The sequence below is a fragment of the Colobus angolensis genome, unplaced genomic scaffold (assembly GCF_000951035.1).
Source record: "Colobus angolensis palliatus isolate OR3802 unplaced genomic scaffold, Cang.pa_1.0 Scaffold86, whole genome shotgun sequence".
Lineage (NCBI taxonomy): Eukaryota > Metazoa > Chordata > Mammalia > Primates > Cercopithecidae > Colobus > Colobus angolensis.
Window position 1 is genome coordinate 4,304,751 of NW_012122487.1, and position 17,828 is coordinate 4,322,578.

Here is a 17,828-nt window from a genome sequence, read left to right on the forward strand (position 1 = left end):
CCAGCCGAACAGATACACCCACCAAAGCATAAAAGATGCAATTCACTGTACAGGGAGCAGAAGAATGACTCAAGGTATGACTACCTTCTCATAGGCAGTAGGCAGTAGTGAAATCACATCCATTCACTAACTAGGAAGACATTTCCAGTTATCTATAGAAACTGACAATACTCTGGATTTGAAGCCTTATGCAGAAGCCTGTACTGCATTGTCCTGCTACAATTGCTAACAATCATGAAGATGGTAAAACTTTAATGTGATTTACAAAACTACTGCCTTAATAAATTATTTCCTGTTATAGGAAAAGATATATTTCTCAGACTGAATCTCTAACCAATAAAAATTTCAGATTTTTAAAAGTTCTAAGAACCTTCTGTCAAATTATTTTACCATATATCAGAAGCTATGTACTTCAATATACATTAAATATATAATGTATATGGAAATGTATATATGCTACATTACATCTTATATATAATGTATATTTAATGTATAATATATAAATGTTTATGTAGGTGCTACATTATACTATACATTATATATAATGTATAATATATGCTACATACTTAATAAAATCAACTTTCATATAGACCAAATCCCTAATTTAGAAATAAATATACAAAAATAATTACAGACCTGGCATTATGCCCATATTCACTTACAGCATCCCTAGGAAATCCCCAGTGGCCATGACTGTGTTAGTCACTCCATCCCCTGGCCATGGCTAATTAATTCAATAATAGAGACACTTAGACTAGGCTAGATTCTCTTCCCTGGGAATTTGAAAACTGGTTGGAGACAGAAAGAATCAGAATATGATTAGAACTAAGTTATTTTTTGCCAGATCCGTGCACACCTATAACTGAGGACCTCAAAGCTACCCTGGCACCTGTGCTTCTTGAGACCTGGCCTTTCAGCTTTCTGTTTGGTTGTAGTTGCTCAATATGTATTTTGCTAAATATATAGTTGATGTTCTTGTCATTAATCTTTATCCTTTCAATGATTCATCTTTTTGAGCTTAGGTTTCTATTTCTATTTGTTTCAATTAGGTTTCAATTTCTATTGCTTGTAACCAAAGAATCTTAAAATAGAGTATATGTATTTCACCAGGAAGGGCACTTATTGTCCTACCCGGGAGCTGAGTATACAGAAGGAAACTTTGTTAGGAAATGTATTCCCAGAGTTTTTAAAAGGAGATGGAGAAAACCAAGAGAGTTAGTTTAAGGTTTTGAGAAATCAGAAAGAAAAGAAACACAAGGAGAAAAATGCTGAAGGAAACCAATAGGAAACTGACAATACTCTGGATTTGAAAAGCAGTAGGCTTTAAAGATGATGTGGGGGTTGGAATCAACAGGAAGAAAGAAAGATAATACAAATGAGATGTATAGTTCCAAGAATAAGAAATCTATTCTTTTTCTTTTGAAACAACCATAGGTACAGGTTAGAGTTTATATTTTTGTATCTTTAGATTTTAAAAAATTTCCAGAGAGTTCCTTTTACCCAGGAGAATGGCTATATGCCTTAGCACCCAGAGCTGATCCTGAGCTAGAGGAGATCAAAGCAGAAGCCCCACCAGTGATAACCAGACCTTCTCTTTCCTACTGTCTCTCATAGAAAACTAAAAACCAGTGGCCAGCAGGGACCCCGATTCTTGGTATCCAGTCATAGATTCTCAGGGGCTTAAAATTCAGGGAGGGTTGTTTAAGAGGTAAGTATAATTCTAAGAATCAGTACAGTAAAATAAAAAGCACAGGCTATAGGGTCAGACAGATCTGAGTTCAAATCCGAACTCAGTCACTCACAAGTTATATGACCTTGGGCAAGAAAACCAGACTTTTTGGGCTGTAGATGGGGTCCTTTGAGGTTTAAATAGAATGTTAAGTACTTGGGAGTGTCTGACATGGTTAGAACTTAATATATGAGGATTGTTTTTCTATTCTTACCGTTACCATGATGATGACAATAGTTCTTTCTTCTTACCCTTAGAAATACCTGGCCTACACAGCCTCTGGGGAAGCATCAGAAAAGCAGATAGCTATAGGTCCAGGCTGTGCAGTGAGAGGCCCCAAAGAGTATATAGCATCTCAAGGCAGCACTGTCATTTCAGCTCTGTCAGATGCTTGCTGTATTGGAGTACAGACCAAATGCAGCAGATCTGATTTTTAAAGGATTAAAAATCTGTTTTGAATCCAGATTTTTATTAGAAATACATTTAACTTATAAATAAATCATATAAATATAATTTAATTATATTTAAATACTGGCAACTAATTCAAATTTTTACAAAACCCCACGATGGGTGCAGAACAGAAGTTATCTGTAGGCTGCATCTGGCTGGAGTGTTGCTAGTTGCAACTTCTGCTTTAGAGCCAAGAAACTCATCTGGGAGAAAACTAAAAAACTATACTTTGAATTACAGGGAGAAACTTGGAGACTACTACTGGGAAAACCCAAATAGCCTTGACAAAACCATTCTACCTACCCACTGCCTAAGAGAGCATGTTTTAAGTGAGCATAAAAATATCCAGATTAAAAAATAGAAGCCCATGCATGAGGAGGAGACCCAGTGCTCCTCTAACCTGACAAGATGATCCTACCTCCTCCTAAGCACCCACCCCTTCAATAATTGAGGCACATGCCTGTCCCAAGGCACACCTTCAGGAAGGAAAAGACAGGTGCCAGGAGAGCTGAACTTCCTTCACCACTAAGTGTGTCTTTGCCTCCTTAACAAGCCAAATTGTATTTTTGCCCAAGCAAAGCAAATCCTTGTTACCCTCTTCAGAAAACAAATCCTTTCATCCCTAACTTGGGTCAAAAAAAAAAAAAAAAAAGCCAAGAGTGGAAACTGCTGAACAGACATTATATCGTGTGGCTCAATAAAAGACAATTACATGGATGGGTGCGTTAACAAATTAATAAATCTTTCTGTCAATCAACACTAATCCTTGTTACCCTCTTCAGAAAACAAATCCTTTCATCCCTAACTTGGGTCAAAAAAAAAAAAAAAAGCCAAGAGTGGAAACTGCTGAACAGACATTATATCGTGTGGCTCAATAAAAGACAATTACATGGATGGGTGCGTTAACAAATTAATAAATCTTTCTGTCAATCAACACTAATACTGAGATTTCTGCCTCAGAAGTTGACAGCCACCCTCAGGAGTCTAGAGGAGACAGAAATCCTCCGCCACCATGAGAACCCTTGGGGCAGAGAGGACAGTATGAAGTATAGTCGAAAACTTAGGAAAACAAAACACTGGGTATATTCTTTCATTTGAGTGTGACTTTGGCTGCTGCTTCTCAAGCTTCGCTCCCCAACCCACCCCTGCCCTTTTCTCTGAAATATCTGTTACTTAAATCACTTGTAACGCCAATGGCAAAGAAACTAAACTGGTACTCAAGCGCATTTGTAAACCCATGCTCACACAGGACCAGCCAGCCACCAGCTCTTGGCCACCCTGAGATCACTACAATGTGCAGGTGTAGTGGGTTTGCACTTGGCATTTCTACAGGAGTGGAAATGATGAGCATTATGTTTTTAGAATGTTGCATTGTTGGTGAAGTTTTCCACTTTTTTTTTTTTTTAATAATACAACCACTTTTAAGTAAATGGAATGTTCCTGTGATCAACTGGCTACAAGGGAGGAAAATTTAGTGCAGGGACAGAAGTGCACTTAGTAATGGTGAAAGAGACGAACAAAAATGAATAATCCAAATAAAAAGAGACGAACAAAAATGAATAAATAATCCAAATAAAGTACTTTAAATTTTTTGTTTAAAGGTTCTTAAAAACACACATAAAAAACATTCTCACTTCATTCAGATTAAAGAGCACTGGACTTGGAGCCAGAGACCCAGGTTTGAGTGTTTCTGGCTTTGCCACTTGCTAGTTGAGACTTCGGGCAAGTCACATCCTGCCCTGATGCTGGTCATAGTTTATGTTTCAATAAAATAAAATAAAACAAAATAAGGAGATTCAGCTGATAATTTCTCCATGGTCCCTTTCAAAGGTACTAATTTGCGGTTAGCTTTGTAGAGAGGTTCAGAATATCCCCAAGGTCTCTGAATTTGTCTTGGCCTTGTTGTTCTATTAACCACACTGCTTGCCATTCTCCCTAGATTTCTCAGATTCTTAAGTGTTCTCTTGGATCATAAGCAGTCAGTCCACAGCAAAAACACTTTGTTCCTTCTTGATTTGGGCTCCTCAGGGCAGTCTAACCAAAGGGGCAATAGAGAGGACAGGTGGGGTTTATTACACTAATTTTAGGGCCTGGGTGGATTTTCCTGACTTTGGCAAGCAGCCCTTATTAGGATTGTTCCAAGGGAGTCTTTGGCAACCATGAATGTGCTAAAATTTGGGTAAAATTATGTTCAAAGGCTCAAAATCTGGAAGGTAGTTGATGCTTTAAATTTTTTTATTAAGGATCTTTACAATTAAAGTAGCTACAACATTAAAAAAAATCATCCCTTTCATCACTTGATATTTCCTTGGAAGTATGCCAGTTAGCCAATGTATAATTACTAATTACCTTTCACATTTGAATTTGATCTTTAACATTTTTTAAACAATTATATGAAGTGTCATAAGACACCCAATCTCAAAAAGGCTTCCTGAATTCTACTTTGCTTATTTTTAATTTGACTTAAAAAGAAAAAAGCCAAGGACAAGGTTTCAAATCTTTCAAATTTTTAATATACTTTTAAACCTTGTACTCAAGTTTTGGAAAGACTAGTATTTTAGGGTTAACAACTAGATAAGCATATTAATAATAGAGAGAGTTGAACTAATTAGAAATATGACTGATGATTATCCAATTAATCCTAAGCCATGGTAAATAAGGAGTAGATGACAGCAGATCCCAAATTCCAATTTATTTCTAGCCTAGAATACAACAAAATTTAGCTCACATCAACGGGCTCTGTTTCACAGCCTGAAGGAAATGAGAACAAGGCACAAATATGTTAAAAGATAAAAAAGATATTTAAGACGAATAATTTATGTGCTTTAGGGAGGGTTTGGTCATCAAGAGACAAAAATAGCCAACAGAGAGATTTATTGACTCGTTGCTCCATCCATGCATGTGGCAGTCATACTGAGCAACATAATATAAAGAAACTAAAGATGAGTAATATGTGGTCTCTGCTAGTGAGAAGTTCTCAAAAATAATTGGCTATATGGTTATGAAATTTAACATAAGACAAAAGAAAGAAGAAGGAAACAGGTTCCAAGGGAAGAAAATGAATATTAATTCCCCTGGGAGTTTTGCTGAAGGACTTACCTGAGTTCCTGAGAGAGAGAGAGTGACCCTAGAGCTGGATCTTAGAGCCTTGTCTACCTCTTCAAAGCTGAATTACAGTGTTTCACTTCTTCTGTATGTTCCCATTGCATCCTGTACTCATAGTTGCATTTCTGTTATTTTATCATGATGTCTAGCGTTAGTAGATGCTCAATAAAAATCTGTTGAATGATCAGAATCAACAATACTAAATCTCTCATAACCTCATTTTCCTCCTCTATAAAGTTGTAACAATATCATCTCACATAGGTTCACACAAGGATTAAAGGTGGTAACATGTGTGAAATGCTCACATAGCACAGTGCCTGACATATGCTTACACAGCACAGTGCCTTACAGGTGTGGTGGTGCACACCTGTAATCCCAGCTACTCAGGAGGCTGAGGCACCATGTCAGTGCTCAGTGCCAATATTGGCTTTCATTAAAATTAGATATTGTTACCTCTGTTTGTACAGATGAAAAAATTGAAGCTAAAAGAACCTAGTAAATTAGTCTACGTTCACGCAGATAGTAAGATCAGAAGCTGGACTTCAAATTTGTATCTGATTGAATACAAAATTAAAGCCCACACCATGTACTGCTGATTATAGTTATGTTTGTTTGAACCTCATCACTACACAATTATAAGCTTCTTAAAGACAGGATGTTATGACACTTACGTTCATGTCCCCATTGAGCCAAATTTGGCCCACATGGCAGACCTTTTCTAAAAATTGATTGAACCCACTTAGACTTCAGATATCTTAAATATAAACGGAAATATTAAACTACAAGATTTCATATTCCCTTTCAGTTTCAAAACTGTCTTCTGTGGGGATGATGTCACCAAGATGGCAGAATAGAAGGTAACCTGCTCATATTCCCCCACAACAACAATTCTGTACCTGTCCACAGTAAAAAGTCTCTCTGTGTGAGCCTTGGAAACCAGTTAGGAGTCTGTGAAAGCCTAGCAGAGCCCATAACCTAGGAGGGACATTTTGAGAGTGCAGACCAATACCCAGCTGACAGATCTGCTCTGCCAAACTTGCTTCTGGGTTCAAGCCCAGAAACAGCCCAGTCCCTGAAGGGGCTTGGCTACAGCCCCATTTGGCCTTAAGCTTACAACCAAAATCATCTGCCAAGGGGTCCAGAAAGAACTGTGTACACTACTGCCTTGGTAGAAAGGCTCATCAGCTTGCTGACATTGGTCTTGGCAGTGAACCTGACAGTTGCCCTGGGGCACTATTCCAGCCCTCCTCAGCTAAGATCCCAGCTTAGAGGGAGACTTGTCCATACATCAAGCCTGGCAGTCTGAGCCTCCCTGACAGGCTCATCTACTTCTGTCCCACAGCAGACTCCAAAGAGTCCAGTCTCAGCCCTGGCCCTTTCACTGCAGTAGGAGAACCATCCTATCTGTGCAGGAACTTACTGGGAGATGCATACTTTTCTGAGCTAAGACCAGGCTCTCCAGCATCCATCCCATAGCAGATCTCAAGGGGTCCCAGTCTCAGCTTCAGCCTCTCCTGCTGCAGTTGAGGAACTCTCCCATCTGTGCAGGGATCTGCTGGGTGATGCATGTTCATCTGATCCAATAAGACAGACCACCGGCCTCCTTCTCACAGAAGATCCCCAAATGCTCAGTCTCAACTCCAGCCCCTTTCACTGCAGTGAGGGACCCATCCTACCTGGGTAGAGGCCTGTAGGCAGGGATCCCCCTCTTGGGCCAAAAGGACAGTCTTCTGCACTCAGTTCCTTGGCCAGCATTCCCACACAGCCCCATTACTCTCCTTGGGTCTTCCCCAGATCCATCCTGGACAGATGGCCACATCAACCTCTGAGCATTTGTGAGACTTGTGGGCAAGACTGGGCTTAGAGTATCCTCTGGTGCTGAGATATCTTCACCTGTGATAGGCTCAGGGAACACCATAGTCAAACAGCTTACAATTCCTGGAAGGCCCTCTGAAGAAGGACAAGCACAAACAAAACCACCCTTTGAAGACTAAAATAAATGCCTAATTCCTCAATGCACAGACATTGTTACTCTTTCACAAGCATCAAGAACATTCAGGAAAATACGGCTGTACCAAACAGACAAGATGCCAGAGACCAACCCTAAAGGGATGGAGAGGTGTGATCTCTCAGACAAAGAATTCAAAATAGCTGTTTTAAGGATGATCAACGAAATTCAAGAACACAGAGAGTTCATTCAAAAATTTATCAGAGAAATTAGAGAAATTAAAATAATTTTTAAAAATCAACCTTGGAGCTGAACTATACAATGAATAAAGTGAAAAATGTAAGACAGAGCATAAACAGCTGGATTAATCAAACAAAAGAAACAATCAGTACACTTGAAGACGGACTCTTTGAAAATACACAGTCAGAAAAGAAAAAAAGAATGAAAAGGAATGAACAACATGTATGGGATCTACAGGACATCAAAGAGCAAATATTTGAGTTACTGGCATTAAAGAGGGAACTGAGAAAGAAAGGTGTAGAGACAATATTCAAAAAAGTAGCAACAGAAAAATGTTCAAACCTGAAGACAATTGTAAGTATCCAGGTACAGGAAAGTCAAAAGTCACCAATCAAATTCAGTCAAATAAGAATAACCCATGATATAATTAAATTCACAAAGTTAAAAGAAAAAGAATCCTGAAAGCAGAAAAAGAAAAGAAGTAAATAACTTATAAAGGAGATCCAATGCAACTGGAAGGAGACTTCTTAGAAACCCTACAGGCCAGGAAGGAGTGGGACTATATGCCCAGAATGCTGAAGGAAAAAAAAAAATGTCAACAAAAAGGCTTGTAACCTCTAAAAATATCCTTCAGAAATGAAGGAGAACTAAAGACTTTCCCAGACTAAAAATAAACCAAACAACAACCGCCAAAACCAAAAACAACAAAAAACAAAAAAACACAGAGGGAATTTATCATTACCAGACAAAACCATCTACAAGAAATGGTAAAAAGAAAATCTACAAAGAAACACTGGACTTAATCTGTACTAAAGACAAAATAGATCTAATAGATATTTATAGAACATTTCATTCAGTGGCTGCAGAATACACATAATTTCCTTAGCATATGGATCATTCTCAAGGATAGCCCATATGTTAGGTAACAAAACAAGTCTTATAACATTAAAAAAAAAAAACCCACTGAAATAATATTAAGCATCTTCTCTGACCGCAATGGAATAAAACTAGAAATTAATAACAAGAGGAATTTTGGAAACTATACAAACACATGGAAGTTAAACAATATGCTCCTGAATGATTAGTGGGTGAATGAATACATTAACAAGGAAATTGAAAACCGTCTTGAAACAAATTATAGATAACGAAAACATGACATAACAGAATATATGGGACACAGTATAACCAGTACTAAGAGGGAAGTTTATAGCTGTAAGTACCTACATCAAAAAAGAAGAAAAACTTCAAAAAAAAATCAGTACATCATAAAGAATAGAAAAATAAGAGCAAACCAAACCCACATTAGTAGAAGAAAAAAATAAAAAAGATCAGAGCAGAAATAAATGAAATTAAAATGAGGAAAACAATATAAAAGATAAAGGAAACAAAAAAAATAGTTTCTTAGAAAAGATAAATAAAATTGACATACTTTTAGAGAAGAATAAGAAAAAAAGAGAAGATCCAGATAAATAAAATCAGAGTGAAAAAAGAGACATTACAATTGATACTGCAGAAATTCAAAAGATCACTATTGGCAATTATGAGCAAACATATGCCAATAAACTGGAAAATCTAGAAGAAACAGACAAATTCCTAGACATATGCAAGCTATCAAGATTGAACCATAAAGAAATCCAAAACCGGATCAGACCATTAACAAGTAATGAGAATGGAGCCATAATAAAAATTATCCCAGCAAAGAGAAGCCCAGGGCCCAGTGACTTCATTGCTGAATTCGACTAAACATTTAAGGTCAATCCTACTCAAACTATTTTGAAAAACAGAGGAGGAGGGAAAACTTCCAAACTCATTCTAGGAGGCCAAGATTACCTTAGTACCAAAACCAGACAAAGACACATTAAAAAACAAACCACAGGCCAATATCATTGATGAATATTGATGCAAAAGTCCTCAACAAAACACTAGCAAACCAAATTCAACAACAAATTAAGAAGATCATTCATCATGACCTAGTATTTATCCCAGAGATGCAAGAACGGTTCAACATACGCAAATCAATCAACATGATATGTCTTATCAACAGGATCAAGAAGAAAATCATAAAAATTCAACATGCCTTCATGATAAAAATCCTTAAAAAACTGGATATTGAAGGAACATACCTCAACATAATAAAAGTATATATGACAGATTCACAGCTAGTATTATTCTGAATCAGGAAAAACTGAAAGCCTTTCCTTTAAAATATGAACCACAACAAGGATGTCCACTTCCAACATGTTATTTAACGTACTACTGGAAGTCCTAGCTAGAGAAATCAAACTGCAGCAAGAAATAAAGGGTTTCCAAATTGGAAAGGAAGAAGTCAAATTAGCCATATTTGCAGAATATATAGTCTTATACTTGGAAAAACCTAAAGATCCACAAGAAAACTACGAGAACTGTTAAACAAATTCAGCAAAGTTGCCAGATACAAAATTAATGTATAAAAATCAGCAGCATTTCTATATGCCAAAAATGAACAATCTGAAAAAGAAATAAATAAAGTAATCTCATTTACAATAGCTACAAATAAAATAAAATACCTAGGTATTAACCAAAGAAGTGAAATATCTCTATGATGAAAACTAGAAAATACTGCTGAAAGAAATCGAAGAACACACCAAAAAATGAAAAAAGACTCCATGTTCATGGATTGGAAGAATCAATATTGTTAAAATGTCTATACTATTCAAAGCAATCTACAGATTCATTGCAATCTCTGTCAAAATACCAATGACATTCTTCACAGAAACAGAAAAAACAATCCTAAAATTTACATGGAACCACAAAAGACCCAGAATAGCCAAACCTATCCTGAGCAAAAAGAACAAAACTGAGGAATCACATTATCTGACTTCTAATTTTACTACAGAGATATAGTAACCAAAATAGTATGGTATTGAGAAGTTTTGCAAAGGACTCAAGGAGGCTTGAAGATGAGGAGCATAATGACTGGTCATCAGAAGTTGACAACAACCAATTGAGAGCAATCATTGAAGCTGATCCTCTTACAACTACACGAGAAGTGGCAAAATAACTCAACGTCAACCATTCTACAGTCATTTGGTATTTGAAGCAAATTGGAAAGGTGAGAAAGCTTGATAAGTGGGTGCCTCATGAGTTGACCAGAAAAAAAATCATAATTTTGAAATGTCATCTTCTTTTATTCTATGCAACAACAAGGAACCATTTCTTGATTGGACTGTGATGTGTGATAAAAAATGGATTTCATATGACAAGCAGTGAAGAACAGCTCAGTGGTTCGACCGAGAGATGATCCAAAACACTCCCCAAAGCCAAACTTGCACCAGAAAAAACGTCATGCTCACTGTCTGGTGTTTTGCTGCTGATCTGATCCACTACAGCTTTCTGAATCCTGGTGAAACCATTATCTCAAGGAAGTATCCTTAGCAAATCAATGAGATGCACTGAAAACTGCAACACCTGCAGCCAGCATTGGTTAACAGAAAGACCCCAATTTTTCTTCATGAAAATGCCCGACTGCATATTGCACAAAAAACACTTCAAAAGTTGAATGAATTGGGCTATACGTTTTGCCTCATCTGCCATACTCACCTGAACTCTTGCCAACTGATTACTACTTCTTCAAGCATCTTGACAACTCTTTGCAGGGAAAATACCTCCACAACCAGCAGGATGCAGAAAATGCTTTCCAAGGGTTAGTCAAATCCTGAAGCATGAATTTTTATGCTATAGGAATAAACAAACTATTTCTCATTGGCCAAAATGTGTTGTTTGTAATGGTTCCTATTTTGATTAATAAAAATGTGTTTGAGCCTAATTATAGTGATTTAAAATTTATGGTGCAAAACCACAATAGCTTTTGCACCAACCTAATATTAGAGAAAAATCACTTAGCCACAAAAAAAGACAGTAAATAAGGAAGAGAGAGGTTACCAAATCACAAGAAAACAAGTAACCAAATAGCAATAAGAAGTCCTTACTTATCAATAATAACATTAAATGTAAATGGGCTAAATTCTTCAATTAAAAGATAAAGGGTGGCTGAATGAAATAAATAATAAGGTCCAACTATATACTGCTCACTTCACCTATAAGGGCACACACACTGAAAGTGAAGGGATGGGAAAAGGTAGTCCATGCAAACAGAAACCAAAAAAGAGCAGGAGTAGCTATACTTATATCAGATAAAAGAGAATTTAAGTCAAAAACTGTAAAAAGAGACAAAGGTCATTATGTAATAACAAAAGAGTTAATTCAGCAAGAGGATGTAACAATAGTAAATATGTATGCACCCAACACTAGCACACCCAAATATATAAAGCAAATTTTAACAGATCTAAAAGGAGAGATAGATGGCAATACAAAAATAGTAGGGTGCCCCACTTTTAGCAATGGACAGATCATCCAGACAGAAATTTAACAAAAAAGCATCAGGGTTAAACTACATTCTAGACCAAATGGCATAACAGATATTCACAGAACATTTCACCCAAATGCTACAGAATACGTACTTTTCCTATCAACACATGGAACATTTTCCAGAATAAACCATATATTAGGACACAAAACAAATCTAAAAAAAAATCAAAATTATTCAAATTATATCAAGTATCTTTTTTGACCACAACAAAATAAAACTAGAAATCAATAACTTTCAAAACTATACAAATATAGATGAACTTTGGAAACTACACAAATACATGGAAATTAAATAACATGCTCCTGAATGCTTACTGTGTCAATAAATACAGAAGGAATTTAAAAAAATTCTTGAAAAACATGAAAATGGAAGCACAACATACCAGAAACTATGGGTTACAGGAAGAGTGATATTAAGACGGACATTTATAGCAATAAATGCTTACATCAAAACAATATAAAGAATCTAAATAAACAACCAAATGACGCATCTCAAGGAACTAGAAAAAAAGAACAAACTAAACCCTAAATTAGTAGCAGAAAATAAATACTGAAGATATGAGCAGAAATAAATGAAATTGAGACTAAAAACTAATACAAAAGATCAACGAAATGAAAAGTTGAGTTTTTGAAAAGATAAACAAGATCAACAAACCATTAGTTAGGCTAACAAAGAAAAAAATAGAGAAGACTCAAATAATTAAAATCAGAGATGAAAAAGGAAACATTATAGGTGACACCATAGAAATATAAATGATCATTAGACTATTATGAACAATTATATAACAATAAATTGGAAAACCTAGAAATGGGTAAATTCCTGGACACATTCAACAAATCAGGAGAAAACAGATAAAACTGAACAAATCAATGATGAATAAAGAGATCAAAGCAGTAATAAACGGTCTTCCATCAAAGTAACACCCAGGACCCAATGACTTCACTGCTGAATTCTACCAAACATTCAAAAAAAATCAAAGAGGAGAGAAAACTTTCAAACTTATGCAATAAGGCCAACATTACCCTAATACCAAAACCAAAAAGAAAACTACAGGCCAACCTCCTTCATTAACGTATATGCAAAAATACTCCACAAAATACTAGCAAACAGAATTCAACAATACATTAAAAAGATCATTCACCATGATTAAGTGGGATTAATTCCAGGGATGCAAGGATGATCAACATTTACAAATTAATAATCATGATACAGTACATGAACAAAATCAAGAGTGAAAATGATATCATCATTTCAATAGATGCTGAAAAAGACATTTCATAAAATTCGACATCTGTAGATGATAAAAACCCTCAACAAATTGGGTATAGAAGGAAATTACCTCTACATGACAAAGGTCATAAATGACAAGCACACAGCTAACACACTGAACAGAAAAAACTGAAACCGTTCCACTAAAACCTGGAATGAGGCAAGGATGCTCAGTTTCATGACTTTTATTAAACAGTGCTAGAAATCTTAGCCAGAGCAATTAGTCAAAAGAAAAAAATAAAGGGCATCTAAATTGTAAAGGAAGAAGTAAAATTATCCTTGTTTGCAGATGACATAATCTTATAGTTAGAAAAACCCCAGGATTTTCCCCCCAAATTCTTATAACTTGTGAACAAATTTAATAAAGTTGCAGGATACAAAATCAACATACAAAAATCAGTAGTGTTTGTATATATTAACAGTGATCAGTTTGAAAAATAAATCAATAAAGCAATCCCATTTAAAATAGCTACTAAAGAAAAAATACCTTAGAATCAATTTAACCAAAGAAGTGAGAGATCTCTATAAGTAAAACTAAAACATTGATGACAGAAATTGAAGAGGCCACCAAAAAAATGGAAAGCCATTCCCTGTTGATGGATTAGAAGAATTAATATTGTTAACAAGACCAGGTGTGGTGGCTCATGCCTAAAATACCAGCACTTTGGGAGGCCAAGGTGGGCAGATCACCTGAGGTCAGGAGTTCGAGACCAGCCTGGCCAACATGGCAAAACCCTGTCTCTACTAAAAATATAAAAATTAGCCAGGCATGGTGGTGGACACCTGTAATCCCAGCTACTAAGGAGGTGGAGGTTGCAGTGATCTGACATCACACTACTGCACTCCAGCCTGGGTGATAGAGCAAGACTCTGTCTAAAAAATAAAAAAAATATATATACACACACACACACACACACACACATACATACATACATACATATATGGCACAAAGCTATAGTAACCCAAACAGCATGGTACTGGCATAAAAACAGACAGATACACCAATGGAACAGAATAGAGAACCCAAAAATAAATCCATGTACCAAGAGCCAACCCATTTTCAACAAAGATCCCAAGAATATACACTGGGGAAGGAATAGTCTCTTTAATAAGTGGTTCTGGGAAAACTGGATATCAATATGCAGAAGAATAAAATTAGATCCCCATTTTTTACTAAATATAAAATTAACCCAATATTGATTAAAGACTTAAATGTCAGATTTGAAATTGTAAAATTACTAGAAGAAAAGATTAAGGAAAAGCTCCACAACAAGGGTCTGGGCAAAGATTTTTTGGATAAGATCTCAAAAGCACGGAAAACAAAAGCAAAAACACACAAATAGATTACATGAAGCTAAAAAGCTTCTGCACAGCAAAGAAAACAATTAAAAAGGGAAGAGCCAACTTACAGAATGGGAGAAAATATTTGCAAATTATCCATCTGGCAAGGAATTAATAACCAGAGTATATAAGGAACTCAACAGCAAAGAAAACAATTTCTGATAAAAAATAGACAAAACACCTGAATAGATATTTGTTGAAGGAAGACACACAAACAGCTGACAGGCATGTGAAAAAATGCTCAACATTACAAATTACCAGGGAAATGCGAATCAAAACCACAATGATATATCATTTCACTTCAGAGTGGCTATTATCAAAAGGACAAAAAATAGCAAATGCTGGTGAGGATGCAGAATAAGAGGAACACTTGCACACCATTGGTGGGAATGTGAAGTAGTACACTCATTATAGAAAACAGTATGGAGGATCCTCAAAAAACTAAAACTAGAACTACTATATGATCCAGCAACCTCACTGCTGGGTATATATCCAAATGAAAGGAAATCACTACATCAAAGAGATACCTGCATTCCCATGTTTATTCCAGCACTATTCACAATAGTCAAGATATATAATCAACCTAAGTGTTCATCAATTAATAAATGGATATGAAAGATGTGATATATACACACGATGGAATATTATTCAGTCATAAAAAATGAAATCCTGTCATTTGCAGCAATATAGATGGAACTGGAGGTCATTACATTAAGTGAAATAAGCCAGGCACAGAAAGACATATATTGCATGTTCTCACTCATATGTGGGAGCTAAAAAGTGGATCTCTTTGAGATAGACAGTAATATGGTAGTTACCAGAGGCTGGTAAGGGAAGCAAGAGGGGAACAATAAAGAGAAGTTGGTTATTGAGTATACAACACAGATAGAAGGAATAAGTTCTGGTATTTGACAGCACAGTGGGGAAAATTATAGTGACAATAAGTTATTATATATTTCCAAATAGCTAGAAAAGAAGAATTGTAATGTTCCCCATACAAAGAAAAGGTAAATGTTTTGGTGATAGATACAGGGATTGTCCTTCTTATCCATTAATGTATTTTCAGTATTTAGCATACTGTTAATTCCTAAGTAAAATTCGTCAGACAAATGAATTTTTTAAAGTTTTTCACAATAACTCTAAAAATGTATCATTTCTATGGAAAGAGATCTCAATCAATTTTATATCCTCAATAATCAACATAGAGCAGATTGTTAGAAGAATGCATAAACAAGATTCCGAAACTAAGGAAATTCAACTAGTGAGCAGTAGTTAGTTTTATCTTTACTATGTTACGAAAAGAGGAGAATAAAAAAGACTGTGCATTAAATATTTTAAGCAACACCATTCTTCCATGTGGAATTAGATTATAAAGTACAGAAGAAAAAAATGTCCAACACCTTATTTCTGACATCATCACCTTTGGAATAACTGGAGGACATTTGATACTAGTGACTTAGGTCACAGAGAGAGATGGAGAAATAATCATTCCATTCAATTCATTTCCAAACTATTCACCACAGGAATTATTAAAAATGAAAAGAATTTCTTTGTTAGAAGTATGGTTCATTTTAATGTTGCCAGAATAAAGTATAGACATCAAAACTCTGTGATTCAATTTATTGCTTATTTCTGTACTGTATTATTCATTTTAAAATAATATTATATAAGGCACTACTTGAAAGGAATTCTTTTCCTTTTTGAAATGCTTAATTATTTGAAATAGCAATAAGCAATATTATATTCATGATAAAAGGCTTGTTTATAATCATACTTTTTCTTTTGATATATATTAGGTATCAGCTGATGAATTCTATTCATTATGAAAATAAAACATACTTTTCTATATTTGCTTTCAAAATAACCTCAAAATTATTTTTAACAGCAGCAGATGTTCTATCTGTGAATTTATGCTACTCTTTTAAAAAATATATTTAAAACAGAAACCAGCTTTGTGCTTTACAACAAATATAAATAGGGGTAATTTGGATAATGAAAATAAATGAATAACAGCAGTACTAATAGAACTGATCCTATTTGTGATGGCTCATTAACTCTGTACAGGATGTAATTCACTGCCCTGGATCAGGAGTTGATAATTGGACAATGTGGAGCTATTTACAAAAGATAACTGCAATAAGAAATTAACAGAGTCTGTTCATTCATTGGGAAGTCAGTACCCCTTTCGTATGTCTAACCATATTAAATCATGCACTCAGAAAGGCTGTAAGGAAGAAAAAGAAAAAGATAAGAAATAACTTGGGTACAATTAATACTAGTAGTATTTACCAAGCTCATAGTAAGCACTTTAAATGCATTTGATTACTTAATCTTCATTCTAATCCTATTCTTAAAATTATTATCCTCATTTTGCAGATGACAAAACTGAGGCTTAGGAACTTGCTCAAAGGCACATGCCAACGAGTGGTGGAGCTTAGATTCCAACCTAGATGGTATGATTCCAGAGCCTCTGTCCTTAACTATTCATACCATGATAAATTGCTTCCCTAGCTCAGCCCTCTCTCCAACTTCATCTAGTCTAGAATGATAATGAACAAATAAGAATCCCAGTGTTTCTCAGTCTGAGATGCAAGGTGAAGAGGGATAACACAATGACCCCCCAGGGACGATTATCAGATTCTAGGAGGGAGAAAAGGAGAGAAAGGAGGAGAAAGTGGTTTGAAAAGGTATATTCATTAAACCTATTGTTTTCATAATATTAATGACAGAATTACAGCTAGACAAAATCTGAGCCCATGGGATAAACTGAAGAAATAATGTAGGGAGCATAGTTAGAAAATGTTGATAAACACCAGTACTCTCTGACCTCTAGTCTGTCATTAACTAGCCATAGGCTCCAGGGAAAATCATACAATGATTTCCTGGGACTGGACTAGATGATCTCAAAGGCCCTGCTTTCAAACGCTGGGCTGTGAAGCGCTATTAGTGACAATTTCCGTGCTCTGGAAAAAAAAAAAAAGAGTAAAGTAAGGGGTAGTAACTTTCTCATAAGGCAAACTATCTCCAGTTCAAAGAATTGTCTTTTATTCTGAAATTAGCTTCTTACTACTTTCTTGTGATGAACGTTTCAATTGTGAAGTGATGATGGGGATAGTACACGGTAGGAGGTCTTTTTTTGTTTTTTTAAAGTCACTACCTAACCAATTAAGAAGTTTGTTACTTTGTCACATCCTGGAAAGTTTTTTGAAATGTTACAGAGTTATAAAATCTTATATAGGGAACCACTAGTTTAATATATTTTCCGGCCGGGCGCGGTGGCTCAAGCCTGTAATCCCAGCACTTTGGGAGGCCGAGACGGGTGGATCACGAGGTCAGGA

The 17,828-nt window shown here is 35.6% G+C and overlaps 1 protein-coding gene across 1 annotated transcript in view; it reads right to left on the reverse strand.

The window, feature by feature from the left end:
• The window catches only part of ADAMTSL1 (ADAMTS-like 1), a 441,112-nt gene that overhangs the window by 296,993 nt on the left and 126,291 nt on the right, over window positions 1-17,828 (reverse strand). The window lies entirely within an intron of this gene.